Source organism: Aquarana catesbeiana, linkage group LG03 (assembly GCF_042186555.1).
Source record: "Aquarana catesbeiana isolate 2022-GZ linkage group LG03, ASM4218655v1, whole genome shotgun sequence".
NCBI lineage: Eukaryota > Metazoa > Chordata > Amphibia > Anura > Ranidae > Aquarana > Aquarana catesbeiana.
This window is the reverse complement of record NC_133326.1, coordinates 131,112,780-131,131,892: the sequence shown is the minus strand read 5'-3', so window position 1 is coordinate 131,131,892 and position 19,113 is coordinate 131,112,780. Positions and strand designations below refer to the sequence as shown.

The 19,113-nt window shown below is 45.6% G+C and overlaps 1 protein-coding gene across 1 annotated transcript in view; it reads right to left on the bottom strand.

Annotated features, from left to right (window-relative positions):
• The window catches only part of LOC141131685 (TRPM8 channel-associated factor homolog), a 90,311-nt gene extending 71,640 nt beyond the window's left edge, over positions 1 to 18,671 (bottom strand). The window contains exon 1 of the mRNA XM_073619239.1: positions 17,772 to 18,671. The gene's annotated coding sequence lies outside the window, so the exon portion shown is untranslated. The remainder of the gene's footprint in view (positions 1 to 17,771) is intronic.
• Positions 18,672 to 19,113: the final 442 nt, after the last annotated feature.

Here is a 19,113-nt window from a genome sequence, read left to right as displayed (position 1 = left end):
TGCGGGTACAGCGTGGCTCTCATGGCTTTCGGTGGTGCGGGTACAGCATGGCACTCTGGTGGTGCAGGTACAGTGTGGCTCTCTGGTGATGCGGGTACAGCGTGGCGCTCTGTTGGTGCGGGTACAGCGTGGCTCTCATGGCTCTTTCTGGTGGTGCGGTTACAGCGTGGCGCTCATGGCTCTCTCTGGTGGTGCGGGTACAGCGTGGCGCTCATGGCCCTCTGGTGGTGCGGGTACAGTGTGGCTCTCATGGCTCTCTGGTGGTGCGGGTCCAACGTGGCTTTCTGGTGGTGTGGGTACAGCGTGGCTCTCTGGTGGTACGGGTACAGCGTGGCGCTCATGGCTCTCTGGTGGTGTGGGTACAGTGTGGCTCTCATGGCTCTCTGGTGGTGCAGGTACAGCGTGGCTCTCTGTTGGTGCAGGTACAGCATGGCGCTCTGGTGGTGTGGGTACTGAGAGGCTCTCATGGCTCTCTGGTGGTGCGGGTACAGTGTGGCTCTCATGGCTCTCTGGTGGTGCGGGTACAGCGTGGCTCTCTGTTGGTGCAGGTACAGCGTGGCTCTCTGGTGGTGTGGGTACAGCATGGCGCTCTGGTGGTGAGGGTACAGCATGGCTCTCATGGCTCTCTGGTGGTGCGGGTACAGCGTGGTGCTCTCTCTCTCACTGGTGGTGTGGGTACAGCATGGCGCTCATGGCTCTTGCTTTTGGTGCAGGTATAGCATGGTGCTCATCTCTCTCTCTGGTGGTGTGGGTACAGTGTGGCGCTCATGGCTCTCTGGTGGTGCGGGTACAGCGTGGCGCTAATGGCTCTGTCTGGTGGTGCGGGTACAGCATGGCGCTCTTGGCTCTCTCTGGTGGTGCGGGTACAGCTTGGTGCTCATGGCTCTCTGGTGGTGTGGGTACAGCGTGGCGCTCATGGCTCTCTGGTGGTGTGGGTGCAGCATGGCTCTCTGGTGGTGCGGGTAAAGCGTGGCTCTCTGGTTACAATGTGGCGCTCTGATAGTGCAGGTACAGCGTGGCTCTCATGGCTCTCTGGTGGTGCGGGTACAGCGTGACGCTCTGGTGGAATAGGTACAGCATGGCTCTCTGGTGGTGCAGGTACAGCATGGCACTCTCTCTCTCTCTCTATCATATCGCATTCGCACCAAAATGGTGCAGGACCCTTTTTTTGGACCACATTGCAATTGGATCACATGGGTGTTCACCATCTCACAGTTCGTACTGAACCACCATGCGATTCTGGTGCAATGCGGAACCCGCACTGGATGCGCAGGGTTCCCACATCGCACCAGTGTGAACCGAGCCTTAGACTGTAATGGGGCGTACACACGGTCGGACTTTTCGGCTACAAAAGTCCGACAGCCCATCCGAAAAACTTTCGACGGACTTTTGGCGGACTTGCGGCGGACTTTCTAATGAACGGACTTGCCTACATACGATCACACAAAAGTCCGACGGATTGTTTATTGTGATGCATTTTATGTTTATGCACCTTATACATGTTTTAAGTATTTTTATTATGTGTGATTATATTTGATTGCGCGAGATCACTTTTATTTATTATTACCTATTGGTGTAGTGTGAACACTTTTAGATTTTGCTGCTTTCTTTATAGATATCATCAGCATTCAGGGGCGTCGGGAGGGGGTGGCTAGCCGTGGCTAAAGCCCCGAATGTGCCCCCGAAAAGCCCCGAGCCTCAGGCATGCAGCTCTTCATTACAAGCCCCGAGCGGCGAGCGCCAGGACCGATCTGATCCCGAGCGCCGCCGAATTTGGCCGAGTTTGGCCGAGTGCCGTAGCAGGTCCCGCCTTCTGGAGCCTGCAGTGCCTATGATGGACGTCCCCCTGGTCCAATGCTCGGACCGCGGGACGTGTGACGTCCATCATAGGCGCTGCAGGCTCCAGAAGGCGGGAATTTCAATGCGGCCGCCGCGCCACTGTAAGATCCCCGCTCAGCGCTCGGGCGGCCCGCTCTCCTCTCCTCCTCGGCTCCTCCTCGTCCTCTGACTGCCTGGCTGCTGTGACACCGCACACCACGGCTGAGCTGAGGTAGGTCAGACAGTGTATGTGGGTCAGGCATGTCAGTGTAGGTAGGTCAGTGTAGGAAGGTCACTACGGTCAGTGTAGGTAGGTCAGTGTATGTAAGTGTCAGTGTAGGTAGGTCAGTGTATGTAAATGTCAGTGTATGTAAATGTCAGTGCAGGTAGGTCACTATGGTCAGTGTAGGTAGGTCAGTGTAGGTAAATGTCAGTGTAGGTAAATGTCAGTGTAGGTAAATGTAAGTGTAGGTAGGTCAGTGTATGTAAATGTCAGTGTAGGTAGGTCAGTGTATGTAAATGTCAGTGTATGTAAATGTCAGTGTAGGTAAATGTCAGTGTATGTAAATGTCAGTGTAGGTAGGTCACTACGGTCAGTGTAGGTAAATGTCAGTGTAGGTAGGTCACTACGGTCAGTGTAGGTAAATGTCAGTGTAGGTAGGTCAGTGTAGGTAGGTCACTACGGTCAGTGTAGGTAGGTCAGTGAATGTAAATTTCAGTGAATGTAAATGTCAGTGTAGGTAAATGTCAGTGTAGGTAGGTCAGTGCAGGTAGGTCACTACGGTCAGTGTAGGTAGGTCAGTGAATGTAAATGTCAGTGTAGGTAGGTCAGTGTAGGTAGGTCAGTGTAGGTAGGTCGTGTATGTAAATGTCAGTGTAAGTAAATGTCAGTGTAGGTAAATGTCAGTGTAGGTAGGTCACTACGGTCAGTGTAGGTAGGTCAGTGAATGTAAAGGTCAGTGTTCACTACCGTCAGTGTATGTAGGTCAGGTAGGTCACGGCCCAGCCAAAAAAAGAGCCTGCATCACGTGTACAACACACCCCCCCCCCCCCCCCGGGTCCGGCCTTGGACTTCGGGCTGAAGCCCCCCTGGTCTTTTTGCCACCTAGCAACGCCCCTGTCAGCATTATTTCACCTTGTAGACATTCACTGTATTTACTCAAAGTAGCGCGAAGGACACTTTCACCTTTATTCAAGATAGAATTAACAGTACACATACCTCTTTTAGTTAGACAACATTTGTTTATCCCAGACTTCAGCTTTATTGATTTATCAAGTCACATCATAACAACACACACGCCTCTTATATTTATATTTAGATAATATTTTCTTATCCCAGACTTCAGCTTTAATGATTAATCAAGTCACATCCTAACAGTACACTTACCTCTTGTATTTAGACAATATTTGCTTGTCCTAGACTTCAGCTTTAATGATTAATCAAGTCACATCCTAACAGTACACTTACCTCTTGTATTTAGACAATATTTGCTTGTCCTAGACTTCAGCTTAAATTATTTATGAAGTTAACTCAGAATCTGCTACAGGGATGTTCCCACGGCTGTCTGGTTTGGCTGCAGTGATCCGTTGTGAAGTTTTACTGCATCATACAGCTCCCTTTATTTTTTCGTAAAAGTGCACAAAGTGCAGTGGCATACATTGCCTACCTGTGCGCTTCAATAAAATGTAGCATGTCTGCATTTATTATATTTATAACAGCTCACTGCTCCACACCTCCAAGTTGTGTTGCAGTGTGTACGGGACACATGGAAAACAATTGTTTCCTATGTACCCTAGTGGTGACTTGGCAATCATTCCAGTGAAGAAAAATGCCAGTCACCACATTAGTGTGAACAAGCCATTGGGTCAGAGGTGTCCAAACTTTTTTCAAAGAGGGCAGATTTGATGTAGTGAACATGCATGAGGGGGGACCATTTTACCTGACATTCTTTGAACCATTAAAATTCGGTCGAAGTGTGTTTGTCTGAGCACTAATACACTGCCCAACAATAATTATCCTGCCTTTGTGGCTGTGTGTAGTAAAGAGATGAGCTCAGGCGTGTTATTTGTATATATATATATATATATATATATATATATATATATATATATATATATATCTCTTTTGTGGCCCCAACGAATCCCCGAGCACCACTCAGGACTAAGGATGAGCTTGGGCGTGTTATTTGGATATACCATATTTGTCGGCGTATAACACGCACCTTCATTTTAAGAGGTAAGTTTCAGGAAAAAACTTAAATTTTAAATAAAGAATTCTGAAGCAAAATAAGGGTCAGTGCCCATCTGCAGTCTCACCATTGCCACAAATGCAGCCTCACCATTGCCATGATGAATGCAGCCTTACTATTGCCATCAGAGCAACCTGATCGATGGCCATCTGCAGCCTCGGAGGGGACCGGGAGGGGGGCGAGACGAGCACCAACAGATTACATATAGGAGAATCTTCTGTTTACTCGGTGGCCTCTTTAATACAAAGTCCCGCCTCCTATGATAGACAGAGCAGTCGTCCAATGGCAGCCCAGGAGAAGGGACTTCCTATTACAGACGCCGCCGAGTAAACAGGAGATTCTCCTGTATGTAATCTGACAGAATGCGTCCCGTCCCCCTCCCTGTTCCCTCCGAGGCAGCGCTGATAAATACGGTATATATCGCGGGGACCACAAAAGATATGGGTATATATATATATATATATATATATATATCCAAATCACTAGGGGGTCCATATTAAACCGGAACGCGGGCTGCAATTGGCCTGCGGGCCGGACTTTGGACATGCCTGCCTTAGGTATTATTTATACTCTAGCACTCACCCTTGAAGGGGTAGCTGTTTCCCTGGGTCCCCTGTTCCCAATGCCCACGACTAAAGGGAGAAGAACTACACTTCCCAATTTACCTGTGGCTTCAAATGGGCTTTAATGGACAGGCAAAAAACCTGCAGAAAAAAGCAGAGCAACCAACAATGATGATACAGCTCAAAAGTGCATCTAAGCCTAGGTTCACACCACAAATGTGTGTTTGAAATCGTGTGAGTTCAGCTTCGGGGGTGATTTGGGAGATATCTATGTGGGTTCATGCACAGATGTCTATTGAAATCACCCCCTGAAGTCGCCAAAGATAGTTCAGGAAGACATTAGCGAATATTAATTCTCTATCGTCACACAACTGGTGGGCTCTGGGTGCAGTGGTCTGCGCCCGGAGCCCACCCTTTTTGAAGCCAATTAGAGCCTCCGGCTCTAATCATGTGCTTCTAAAAAAAAAAAAAAAGAGAAAAAAACTTTAGAATCCATGTGTTCGGCACCCTGCATGTAGCTTAGGGGTCAGGCGAATGGATTAGGGGACGATGCCCCTGTGCCCTGCATGAGCGGCCGCCACTGCTATGTCATCTGGCAATACTCTTACCCATAGTTCTCAGGAGTTAAAAGTTCACTGTAAACTCTCAATTTAAAAAAAAAAAAATTTCTCGATTTCAGAATGGTTGCTATGGACTATATCTCATTTGAAAAAAAAATTCTGGACTTTTTTAAAAAAAATCTCCTTTTGCAAAAACAATTTTTTTGTTTTGAAAAGGGTTGCTATGTACTGGTTGCTATGGATGGTTGTTATGGACTGGTTGCTATGGACTAGATGCTATGGACGGTTACTATGGACTTTTTGCTATGGACTGGTTGCTATGAATAGTTGCTATGGACTAGTTGCTACAGACTGGTTGCTATGGACTGGTTGCTAACAACTGGATGCTATGGATGGTTGCTATCGACTGGTTGCTATGGGCGGTTACTATGTCGTTTGAAATAAAAAGTCACATTTTCCAAAAAAGTTTTTTCGTTTTGAATTTTTTTTCATGTTTTGAAAAGGATTGCTTTGGACTGGTTGCTATGGACTGTTGCTATGTACTGGTTGCTATGGATGGTTGCAATGGACTGGTTGCTATGGACGGTTGCTGTTGACTGGTTGCTATGGACTGGTTGCTATGGACGGTTGCTATGGACTGGTTGCTATGTACTAGTTGCTATAGACAGGTTGCTATGGACTGGTTGCTATGGACGGTAGCTATGGACTGGCTACTATAGACTTGTTGCTATAGACGGTTGCTATGGAGGGTTGCTATCTCATTTTGAAAAAGGAATACACGTTTTGAAAAGGGTTGCTTTGGACTGGTGGCAATGGACGGTTGCTATGGACTGGTTGCTATAGACTGCATGCTATGGATGGTTGCTATGGAAGGTTGCTACCTTGTTTGAAAAAAAATTCACATTTTCCAAAAAAAAAATAAATTTGTTCTTATATTGAAAAGGCATGCTTTGGATTGCTTGTTATGGATGGTTGCTATGGACTTGTTTCTGTGGATGGTTGCTATGGACTGGTTGTTATGAACGGTTGCTATAGACTGGATGCTATAGACTGGTTGCTATGGATAGTTGCTATAGACTGGTTGCTATGGATTGGTTGTTATGGACGGTTGCTATGGACTGGTTTCTAATGACAGTTGCTATGGACCGCTGCTATGGACTGGTTGCTATGGACTTATTGCTATAGAATGGTTGCTATGGATGGTTGCTATTTACTGGTTGATATAAAATGAATGCTTGTGACTGGTTGCTATGAACTGGTTGCTATGGACTGATTGGAATGGACGGGTTGCTATGGAGTGCTTGCTATGGATGGTTGCTATGGACTGGTTGCTATGGCCGGTTGCTATGGATGGCTTCTATGAACTGGTTGCTATAGACTGGTTGCGAAGGACGGTTGCTATGGACTGGTTGATAAGGAGGGTTGCTATGGACGGTTGCTATGGACTGGTTGCTATGGATAGTTGCTATGGACTGGTTGCTATGGACTGGTTGCTATAGACTGGATGCTATGGATGGTTGCTATGGAAGGTTGCTACCTTGTTTGAAAAAAAATTCACATTTTCCAAAAAAAAAAAAAATTTGTTCTTATATTGAAAAGGCATGCTTTGGATTGCTTGTTATGGATGGTTGCTATGGACTTGTTTCTGTGGATGGTTGCTATGGACTGGTTGTTATGAACGGTTGCTATAGACTGTGTAAGGAGATTCCATAAGACATTGCATTATTGATTGATCGTTGATTTTACCCTAACATGATATGTTCAGGATTTGCTTATCTGCTTAATGATTTAGAGAATATTTAGAGAAAAGTGTATGTGACAAAATTGCACCTTATGACAAAATTACTTAATAACTGATTATCTCATTGTCACCCAAGTCTGTCTATTCTTGTCTGATGTCTTCATCTGAGGAAACATCTGTTTGTGGTTTTTATCTCTGTACACTTTTGTTTGATATGAAACGGCCAGAATTAGCTGTTCAGGAACTTGTGGTTGGGCAACTGATGGTCAGCAGACGTTAGCAGAAATTAAGAAAGCACTGACCTTTTAGCCTGAACTGTATAAGGTTAAACTGAAATCACAAGATGAAGACATCACTAATATATGCTAATGAATGTTTATGTGTATTATTCTGATTGGCCCCAAGTGGGGCAGGGTCTTGTAAAGACACAACATAAAAAGCCACCTGCCTAATAAACCATGTAATCATTTATCACGTACCCCCGTGTGTATGTGTATTGATTAACCGCCGGCGAGGTCCTCCACTGAGCCAACTCAAGAGCCTAGGCCACAAGGAGAAGACGAGCAACCTAACAGACTGGATGCTATAGACTGGTTGCTATGGATAGTTGCTATAGACTGGTTGCTATGGATTGGTTGTTATGGACGGTTGCTATGGACTGGTTTCTAATGACAGTTGCTATGGACCGCTGCTATGGACTGGTTGCTATGGACTTATTGCTATAGAATGGTTGCTATGGATGGTTGCTATGGACTGGTTGATATAGAATGAATGCTTGTGACTGGTTGCTATGAACTGGTTGCTATGGACTGATTGGAATGGACGGGTTGCTATGGAGTGCTTGCTATGGATGGTTGCTATAAACTGGTTGCTATGGCCGGTTGCTATGGATGGCTTCTATGAACTGGTTGCTATAGACTGGTTGCGAAGGACGGTTGCTATGGACTGGTTGATAAGGAGGGTTGCTATGGACGGTTGCTATGGACTGGTTGCTATGGATAGTTGCTATGGACTGGTTGCTATGGACTGGTTGCTATGGAGGGTTGCTATAAACTGGTTGCTATGGACTGGTTGCTATGGACGATTGCTATGGACTGGTTGCTATGCATGGTTGCTATGGGCTGGTTGCTATGGACTGGTTGCTATGGACTGGTTGCTATGGAGGGTTGCTATTGACTGGTTCCTATGGACGGTTAATATGTCGTTTGAAAAAAATTCTCGTTAACAAAAAAGTTTTTCTCATTTTGAAAAATAGATTTTTTTCTTGTTTTAAAAAAGGTTGCCATGGACGGTTGCTATGGACTTGTTGCTATGGAGGATTGCTATGGACTAGTTGCTATGGAGGGATTGCTATCTTGTTTGAAAAAAAAATTTCTTAACATTTTAAAAAAAAATTCTCGTTTTGAAAAAACATTTTCTTTCTCATTTTGAAAAGGGTTGCTATGGACTGGTTGCTATAGACTGGTTGCTATGGTCGGTTGCTATGGAGGGTTGCTTTCTCATATTAAAAAAAATAATTTTTCACATTTTGAAAAGGGTTGCTTTGGACTGGTTGCTATGGACGGTTGCTATGGAATGGTTGCTATGGAATGGTTGCTATGAATTGGTTGCTATGGACTGGTTGCTATGGACGGTTGTTATGGACGGGTTGCTATGGAGTGCTTGCTATGGACGGTTGCTATGGACTGGTTGCTATGGCCGGTTGCTATGGATGGCTTGTATGAACTGGTTGCTATAGACTGATTGCAAAGGACAGTTGCTATGGACTGGTTGCTATAGACTGATTGCTATGGATGGTTGCTATGGACTGGTTGCTATGGACTGGTTGCTATGGGCTGGTTGCTATTTACGGTTGCTATGGACTGGTTGCTATTTACGGTTGCTATCGACTGTTTGCTATAGACTGGTTGCGATGGATGGTTGCTATGGCCTGGTTGCAATGGATGGTTGCCATAGACTGGTTGCTGTGGACGGTTGCTATGTCATTTGAAAAAGAAATTCACATTTTCCAAAAAATTTTTTTTTCATTTGTTTTTCACATTTAAAAAAAAAAATTCTCGTCTTGAAAAAAAAGTTTTTCTCATTTTGAAAAGGATTGTTATGGACTGTTTGATATGGACAGGTTGCTATGGATTGGTTGCTATGGATGGTTGCTATAGACTGGTTGTTATGGACTGGTTGTTATGGATGGTTGCTATGGACTGGTTGCTATAGACTGAAAGCTATGGACAGTTGCTATGTAAGGTTGCTATCATGTTTGAAAAGAAAATAACGTTATAAAAAATAAAATTGTTCTCATTTTGAAAAGGGATGCTTTGCATTGGTTGTTATGGATGGTTGCTATGGACTGGTTTCTATGGATGGTTGCTATGGACTGGTTGCTATGAATGGATACTATAGACTGGATGCTATAGACTGGTTGCTATGGATGGTTGCTATAGACTGGTTGCTATGGACAGTTGCTATTGATTGGTTGATAAGGAGGGTTGCTATGGACGGTTGCTATGTACTGGATGCTATGGACTGGTTGCTAATGACAGTTGCTATGAACTGGGTGCTCTGGACTTATTGCTATAGAATGGTTGCTATGGATGGTTGCTACGGACTGGTTGCTATAGAATGGATGCTTGTGACTGGTTGCTATGGACTGGTTGCTAAAGACTGGTTGCTATGGAGGGTTGCTATGTAATTTTGAAAAAAAAAAATCATGTTTTGAAAAGAGTTGCTATAGACTGTTTGCTATGGACTGGTTGCTATGGATGGTTGCTATGGACTGGTTAATATGGACAGTTGCTATGGACTGGTTGCTATGAATGGTTGCTATGAACTGGCTGATATGGACTGGTTGCTATGGATGGTTGCTATGGACTGATTGCTATATAATGGTTACTATGGATGGTTGCTATGGACTGGTTGCTATAAACTGGTTGCTATGGACGGTCGCTATGGAGGGTTGCTATGTAATCTTGAAAAAAAATTCACGTTTTGAAAACGGTTGCTTTGGACTGGCTGCTAAGGATGGTTGTTATGGAATGTTTGCTATGGGCCGGTTGCTATGGAGGGTTGCTATCTCGTTTGAAAAAAAATTCTTCATTTTTAAAAAAAAATTTCTTGTTTAAAAAAAATGTTTTCTCGTTTTGAAAAGGGTTGCTATGGACTGGTTGCTATTGACTGGTTGATATAGACTGGTTGCTATGGACGGTTGCTATGGAAGGTCACTATCTCATTTAAAAAAAAATTCACATTTTCCAAAAAAAGTTTTTTTTTCTCGTTTTGAAATGGGTTGCTTTGGACTGGTTTTTATGGACGGTTGCTATGGACTGGTTGCTATGGAGTTGCTATAGAGGGCTGCTATGGGCTGGTTGCTATGGACTGGTTGCTGTAGAGGGTTGCTATGGACTATGGACTAGTTGCTATGGATTGGTTGCTATGGAGGGTTGCTATGGACTGGTTGCTATGGACGGTTGCTATGGACTGGTTCCTTTCTGTTCGGGTCGAACATGAGTTCGTCTCGAACATTGGCTGTTCACCCGTTTGTCAAAGACCGAACATTATGGGTCATTCGCGCCAAATTCGAGCGGCGCGTAACGGCCCGTAATGCACTGTGGGAGCACAGTGCATTGCTGTATGATGATTAGCCAGAGCATACACCATGACCTGCATGCTTTGGCCAATCACAGTGCCCTCAGCTAAGAGAGCCATAATTGGCCAAAGGCAGGGTGCCTTTCGCCAATCATGGCTCAGGGGGACTAAGTCCACGCCCCACACTATATAAGGCCGCCTGCATGTCGGCCTCGTGTAGTGTGTTGGCGTGGAAGGAGAGAGAGTCTCATTTACATTGAGCAGGCAGGCAGATTATTCAGTTAGCTGCAGTGTATTTAATATATATATATATATATATATATATATATATATATATATATATATATATACAGTTTCTTATATCAAGGGAGTCTGTGGACAGGCGCACTCTATGATCGGTTACAAACCCTCCAGCAGCACTGAATGTGAGTTCAGAAAGAACACTGGGTGCAGGACAGGCCAGTAGATCAATTGCATATTGAGCTAGTTCTGGCCAGTTATCCATCCTCAAGACCCAGTAACCCAGTGGATGCTTTGTTGGAAAGGTCTCCAAATTCTGCTCTTGCCCCTAGATATTCCTGCACCATGTAATGCAGATACTGGCGATGGTTGCTTGAACCGATCAGTCCTTGGCGCTCAGGACTGAAAAATTGTCTAAAGGCATCTGTCAGCCATCCACCTTCTCCACTGCTCTTCCTCTGCCTGAACGAAGCTGTCATGGTTATGCAGTAATCTTTGTCTGTCAGCTTACCTCTCCTCCATGTGTTCACCTTTAGAGGCCAGCCACTCTCACCTGGCTATTTAAAAAATTTCTCCTCAAAGCATGGCTCCCCACCAGCCCCTATCAGGGAACTCTATATTAACCTGTGCACTGCAAGCCTGCCTTGCTGATCAACCTTTGTGTGTTTAGCTTCTGTGTGCATCTTGCTGTGTCTTCTACGTATGATTCCAGTTAACGATCTTGGCTTGTTATCGACTATCCCTGTCTGCTTGTGACCCTGACCTTTGGCGTGTTCTATGTTTATCCTTGTCTGCTAGTTGCCCTGACCTTTGGCTTATACCCTTACTATCTCTGTCCTCCTGTAGCCTACTGTGGGCGTGAGCTGGGAGACCCTGGGGGTCGCGACTTGGAGCCAGTTGCAGCCCAGTCCATCCTCACCACTAGAGGCTCTGGTGAACACCTGCTGGCTCTTAGACTCCGCGCCCTGGTGAATCTTACGCTCTAGCCCCTGTGGGATCCATGTTAGTGTTCCAGCAGACCTGCCTTCCTTAACCACCTAGACTCCCATCCGCAGCAGTCAGCCGTAGGGTCCGCTATCTTTGCAGTGCACTCCTGACCCCAACGTTGTGCATCTGTCACCTGGCCTCAGGTGACCTGACAGAAGCCTCAGCAACACATTGTCCAGCACCAGGAAATTGTAACCTGCATTACACAAACCTTTCTTCAAGGCCTCCTGAAGATGTTTTATCCTCTGCTCCCTCTGCGAAGGCAGGATAAGTTCTGCAACCTTACCCTTGTAACGTGGATCAAGAAGGGTTGCCAGCCAGTAATGATTCCTTCTCTTTGATACCACAAGTCCTAGGGTCCTTACGCTGCATGGCCTCCCTGATTCTGCAAAGCCTGTGAAAGTTTGCAGAGGCATTGGATTCTGAGTCCTCTGGGTCAATAAGGATCACATAATCCGTAACAACCTCCTCCCAACCACGTACAACTCCTTGGGTTTCTGGGGACTGAAAATCATCCCTTGAAGCCTGCTGCTGAGTGTTATACTCCACGTCCATACTGACACAATCCTCCTCCTCCTCCTCTTCTTCCTGTGTGTTTGGCAGACCTGCAGGAATACTATCTGGATAAAGAGGGCCTTGAGAGGTAAGGAAGACAACAGGAAGACAAGAGGGACAGTATCACTGATGCATGCATTGTCGCTTCTCACTATCCTCGTGGCCTCATCAAATGGTGACAGGACAGTGCATGCATCCTTGATCAGTAGCCACTGGCGTGGCGAAAAGAAGCCATGCTCCCCTGACCCTGTCCTGGTGCCATACTCACACAGGTACTCATTGATGGCCCTCTGCTGGGTGTACAGCCACTGCAGCATTGCCAACGTTGACTTCCACCTAGTGGACATGTTACAAATGAGGCGGTTGGTGGGCAGGTTGCATTTCCTTTCAATGTCAGCCAGCTGAGCAGTGGCATTGTATGACCGTTGGAAATGACCACAGACTTTTCAGGCCTGCCTCAAGAGATCTTGTAAGCCTGGGTACCTGCTCAAAATCATTGCCACACCAAATTCAGGATGTGTGCCAAACATGGAACATGAGTCAAGTGTCCCTGTCGGTGGGCGGAGAGTAGGTTGGTGCCATTGTCGCATACAACCATTCCTGGCTGAAGCTGGCGTGGCGTCAATCACCTCTGAGCCTGCCCCTGCAGAGCTGACATACTCTCTGCCTCAGTGTGGCTCCTGTCCCCTAAGCAGTGGTTTAACCTTAAACTACGTAGAGGGTTCTTTATTGTAAGAGCAGCAAGGATGTGGAATTCCCTTCCACAGGCGGTGGTCTCAGCAAGGGGCATCGATAGTTTCAAGAAACTATTAGATAAGCACCTGAAGGACCGCAACATATATACAATGTAATACTAACATATAATCACACATAATAGGTTGGACTTGATGGACCTGTGTCTTTTTTCAACCTCACCTACTATGTAACTATGTAGCTCATGCACCGCATGGCATCTTTTTGCCTGAGTGCTTGCATAGCCCCTTAAATGCTTACGGAGCACCGCTGGTTCAGAGAACAAATCTGCAGAAGTGGCCATAGAGGAAGAAGAAGAGGAGGGGGTGGAGGAGAGAGCTGTGGCAGAATCCCTGTTAGCATTTTGGAGGCGTGGTGGCGGAACAAGCTCCGACAATACTGAACCCTGTTCTGCATCCTTCCCAGCTGTCAGCACAGTTACCCAGTGCTCCGTGAAGGAAAGGTAACATCCCTGCCCATGCCAGCTAGACCACGAGTTTGTGGTAATATACACTTTACTGCTGACCTCCCTGTCCAACAAGACAAAAATATTGCTTTCCACATGCCGGTAGAGAGTTGGAATGGCCTTCCGTGAAAAGAAATGGCGTTTTGGAACCTGTAACTGAGGTACAGCACATTCCACAAATTCACAAAAGGGGGCAGCGTCTACCAGCTGAAAAGGCAATAGTTGCAGTGCTAGCAATTTGGCTAAGATGGCATTCAAGCTAGCATTCAGAAGGTGAGCATGTGGATGGCTGGGACCGAATTTCTTTTTACGGTTTAGCAACTGGGGTAGGGAAATTTGCCTGCTGAAATCAGATGGTGGTGTACTGCTAGCAGATTGGCTGCAAGTACTTGTGACACCTATTGCTATACCTTCATTCCTCTTAGTGCAGGTTTTCGAGAGGACTGGAGTAGGGTTGGAGATCCCAGATGAGGAGCAAGGAGAAGTCCGCCTTTTTCTTTGATGTAGGTCTTTCAAGTTGCTGATGCCAATGGATATTGTAATAATTAATATATTTAATTTATATTTAATTTATATTTAATTTAGTTATATTTAATGAATATATTTAATTTAGCTTTTATCTATGTAGGGGCAGAACATATTATCTTCACAGAAATCTCTGGTAGACCAGACAAGTTGGTGCCTAGGCTTGTGTATACAAACAATGGGATCCAAACCTCATTGTTTTACACATACTCACTTCAAAGGATCCCATGCTGGGATATGCAATGAAGGGAGGCCAACCCATAATCAATACTTAACTTCCTGGGAAAATTCAAGTTAAGCTCCTGCTCAGAATAGTCACAAGGATTTGCATTAAAGGGGGCTGACTTATGCAAAGTATAGGGATTGGAGATGTAGCCAGTCCTTAACCAGGAATAGGGAAGCTCACCAATCAGAGCCACGCTATGCCAACCAATGAGGCATCAGCATGTAATGATATACACAGACTAGATGGGAGGTAAACATACACTTTTATGGGAGAGCAACCATCAGAATGGAACCTTGGTGCAAAGGGTAATTATGGGAAAGGTCTGCATTTTACTGGTAACTAAATATGTTTGCAGATTAATGTTTTCAAGAATATACTCTGTATTCCTTCATGTAATTCTCTTATTTTAACCTAATATTTTCTTCCTTGGTGTAGACTATAGATAGATGGTTGTGTATTAGAAAGAACTCTCATTTAACCCAAATCATATCTGAGAGATATTAAATCTCAAATATAGTATACAGGACAAAGACTGCATGAGAGGTCGTCATTGTCTGGTCAAGCATGTGGTGCCAAAGCGGCCATGCTTGATCCGCTTCAGACATAGGTTGCAAACAGCAACGGTGTGATCTGGTGCACACGTCCAAAAAGGCCCACACCAAGGAACTTTTCAAAATCAGCTGGGAGTCAACAGCGCCCTGCACCTGCGGAGCTCTGCGGTGGAATGCAATAGGGTGGCTGCCCTTAAGCTGCCCCCTAGAGGACATCCTGCCTCGTTGGAGTTGTGCCTCCTCCTCCTCCTCTATTCTATCAGGCACCCAAGTAGAGTCAGTGACCTCATCATCCCCTCCTTCCTCGTCACTGGAGCAAACTTGGCACTATGCTGCAGCTGGGGGAACATGACTGCCAGTTTCTTGTTCTTCTTGGGCACATCCTCTCTCTAGGCTCATGTTACTCCCTTCCTCAACCTGAGAACCAACATGGGAGCCTTCAAATCGCTGTGCATCCTCCAGCAGCATGTACCCGACACTGTGGTCGAATAGTTCGGGGGACTCCTCCATGCATGATGGTTGGGCTACGGAAGGAGTGACTGTGGACTAGGCCGCTTTGGCAGCTGCATAGGAAGGAAAACTACTCTGAGCCTGGGTGAAAGAGGATGAGGAGGAACGGGATGGCTTTGTTATCCACTCCACCAACTCTTCTGCATGTTCTGGCTCAATAACACGGCCAGCAGCAGAAAAAAAAAGACAAGTGTGCCCCACGGCCACCGGCAGAGGATGCACCATGTCATTGACCAGCACTGTTGACTGTAGACACAGAGCCTGCTTGCCCTCTTTTAGTGGCCTGTGAGCGTCTGCCTCTCCTTAGTGGCCTTCTGGACACGATGTATATTTTGTTTTGCAACACCGCACTACACTGTATTGTGTACTGTGTACACCACCAGAAAAGTAGTAGCAACTGCACTACGGCTGCACTGTATTATAATTACAATTTTTGATCTAATATTTCACAGCAGGGCCCATTTCTGCACTCAACCAGAGTATCTGTGAGGCTTTACAGTGTTGTGCCACCACCACCACCGTGTAAGGCCCAATATTTCTGCCCCTGTTTAACAGGGGCATGCAATTACAATTCTTGATACAATATTTTGCAGCAGGGCCCATTCCAGCGCCCACCAAGAGTAACTGTGAGGGCTTACAGTGTTCTGGTACCACCAACACCCAAGGCCCAATTTTCCCCAGAGTGTAGAGGGCAGGCCATATAGTATATACAGGAGGTCCCCTATTTTCAAACATCCGACTTACCAACGACTCCTACTTAGAAATGGAGGGAGACAACAGGAAGTGAGAGGAAATCCACCCCTAGGAAGGGAAATTCTCTCCTGTAAGAGTTAATATGGGAAAAACGTGTCTCCACTGATGCTTTATCACCAATCCTTGTTTCCCTAATAACCCAAAATTTTCAAAATCCAATTATCATTGGGACAGAAAGTGAGGTGAAATCTTCTGAATAGGGGCACAGACAGCAAAAAAAATGTTACAGGGGTGATAACCCTGTCCTATATTATCCAAAAAGCTTAAAAATAGATTTTTGGGCTGGAGCTACACTTAAAAAATGTACCTGTTCCAAATTACAAACAGATTCAACTTAACAACAAACCTACAGTCCCTATCTTGTTTGTAACCTGGGTGGGGGACAGGAGGTCAGTGGCTGCGGAGGGGACAACAGGTGGTCAGAGGCTGCAGAGGGGAAGACAGGAGAGGTCAGAGGCTGTGGAGGGGACGACAAGAGAGGTCAGAGGCTGTGGAGGTGATGTCAGGAGAGGTCAGAGGCTGCGGAGGGCACGACAGGAGATCAGAGGCTGCGGAGGGGACGACAGGAGAGGTCAGAGTCTGCGGAGGGGACGACAGGAGAGGTTAGAGGCTGCGGAGGGGACAACAGGAGAGGTCAGAGGCTGCGAAGGGGACGACAGGAGGTCAGAGGCTGCGGAGGGGATGTAGGAAGAGGTGCACGCCACCAGGCGAGACCTCACCGAACGCTACTGCTTTACTTTTTCATGTCACTGCGCATGCGCCCGCCTTTGCGAAAATTGCCAAGCGTGTATGGGCTTCGGAACAGCGCTGGTGCCTGCGCAGTTGCATGTCGGCCCGGCCCCACAGCCATATTTTTTTCAGGCATCTTTGCTCTCACAGCGGCCCCAGGGACAGCTGGGCAGCTGGCCCACCGGGAAAATTCCCAGTATCCCGCTAGGCCAGTCCGGCCCTGGATGAGGCAGAACTTGAAGCAGAGATTGCAGTGCATATCATTTGTAGAAATAATCACTTCAATAAAGAAGCCTTAAGGATAGAAGCCCCTGCAATGTGCTGACCCCTTAAGGGGGCTCAAATTTATACTGTTATAAGGGTGGGGTGGAATTTCATTAATCAATCATGAGTGAATATAAGAATGCCTAACAATCAAAGTGGACCTTTCGCTTCTAAAGTCAGAATAGCAAGAGGCCATAGGCCAAGATAAGATCAACACATAAAACTTAGGTAAGATAGTCCAGAGCAACAAAAAACAAAATCATGGTTATGCATACAGGGCAACAGATAGAGAAGGACACATACACAGAAAGAGCAAGCTGATCACAATTTAATTTAAAGGTGGAAGATGTGGTTGAGCTCACACATACACAGAAAGAGCAAGCTGATCCCAATTTCATTAAAAGGTGGAAGATGTGGTGGAGCTGACATATACACAGAAAGAGCAAGCTGATCCCAATTTCGTTAAAAGGTGGAAGATGTGGTTGAGCTGACAAATACACAGAAAGAGCAAGCTGATCCCAATTTAATTTAAAAGTGGAAAATTTGGTTGAGCTAAGGTTGCCACCTCATCCCTTTAAACCCGAACACATAGTAATTACGCAGCTTTGTCCTACTAAGATAGCATCCAGCGGGGTAAGTTTCTCACATGGAAAAGAAACCTTCAATTGTAGTCTTCATAATTCACTATATTTCAGCAAATGATAAAAGGAGGCTGCTTACCAGATAAGTAGGACCCCCCTTACAGAGATCATTAGAGCTTGAGTACGATGGATCATCAGGCAGCAAGCTGCCTGGTTCAGGCTCCCGTCACCCGTCAAAACGAACAGCTGGTTCACACTTCTGACAGGGCTCTCTCCTTAACAAGCAGATCTGGACATCGTAACGCTGATACAGCCGCCGGGATTCCCTTATCTCCTTTGACCAGAAGGGACCACTCGTAACATATGATAAGCAAGAAAAGAGGAAGAAGAGTGCCTCGTAGTGCAGCGAGTTTTTAAAAAAGCATCCTTTATTGTCTAATCATAGAATAACTGACATCCTGAGAAGCACTGGCAAGGCAAAAAATTCAAACGAAAAACTCAGCCGCGGCGAGAGCCAGCCAGCTGATGTGTGGTGACGTCAGGTCCTTCAGCTCTGCCCTACGCTGCGTTTCTCCGTATAAGGCATCAACTGGGAAAGGAGACTCATGGTTTGTGAAATTGGTTTCACAATTATTGAACTCACTTTCACCTTTAATCACATATGGACTTTTGTTGATGTTATCAATTTTTAATTTTTTTTATTTTTTATTTTTTTATTTTTTTATTTATATATGTTTAAATTTATTTTTATTTTTCATTCATCAATTTTTATTGTTTATTTATTTCGTTTTTTATGTGATATCTCTTGTAGTTTCACAGACTAGATTGGGTCTGTTTTTTTCACAGTTGTTTGAAGTAGCGCACTTAATCCTTTTTGCACTATTTGATAAGCCTTATATTCAGGTTTTTTTTAGGTTGCAGCACTTCTTTATGGCATTTTTAATATGCTATATATTTAATCTCATCATTTGGGTTACTTTTATGTGGGGGTAGCGCGGATTATTCTTGTTTTACATTCCTGCTAGACCATGTGTCAGCAGTAATGTGGACCTTGCTGCTGACTGCATTGCCCAACAATGCCAAAACATTGCCTTCCATGTGATGGTACAGAGCTGGAATGGCCTTACGTGCAAAGAAATATTGACTGGGAACCTGTCATTGTGGTACAGCACATTCTGCAAATTCACGGAAGGGGGCAGAATGTACAAGATGAAAAGGCAGGAGTTGTAAAGTCAGTAATTTGGTTAAGCTGGAATTTAGGCACTGGGCATGTGGATGGCAGGGAGTGTATTTTGTTTTTCGACGCTGCAGCTGGGGCACAGAAATTTGCCTGCTACACGCTACAGCTGGTGATGTGCTGCTGGCAGACTTGCTGCAAGGACCTATGACACCCTTTGCTATACTATCATCCCTGTCAGTGGAGGCTGCTGAGAGGCTGTTATGCTATATAGCGGGGGTAGAGATGAAAGGTGAGGAGTGAG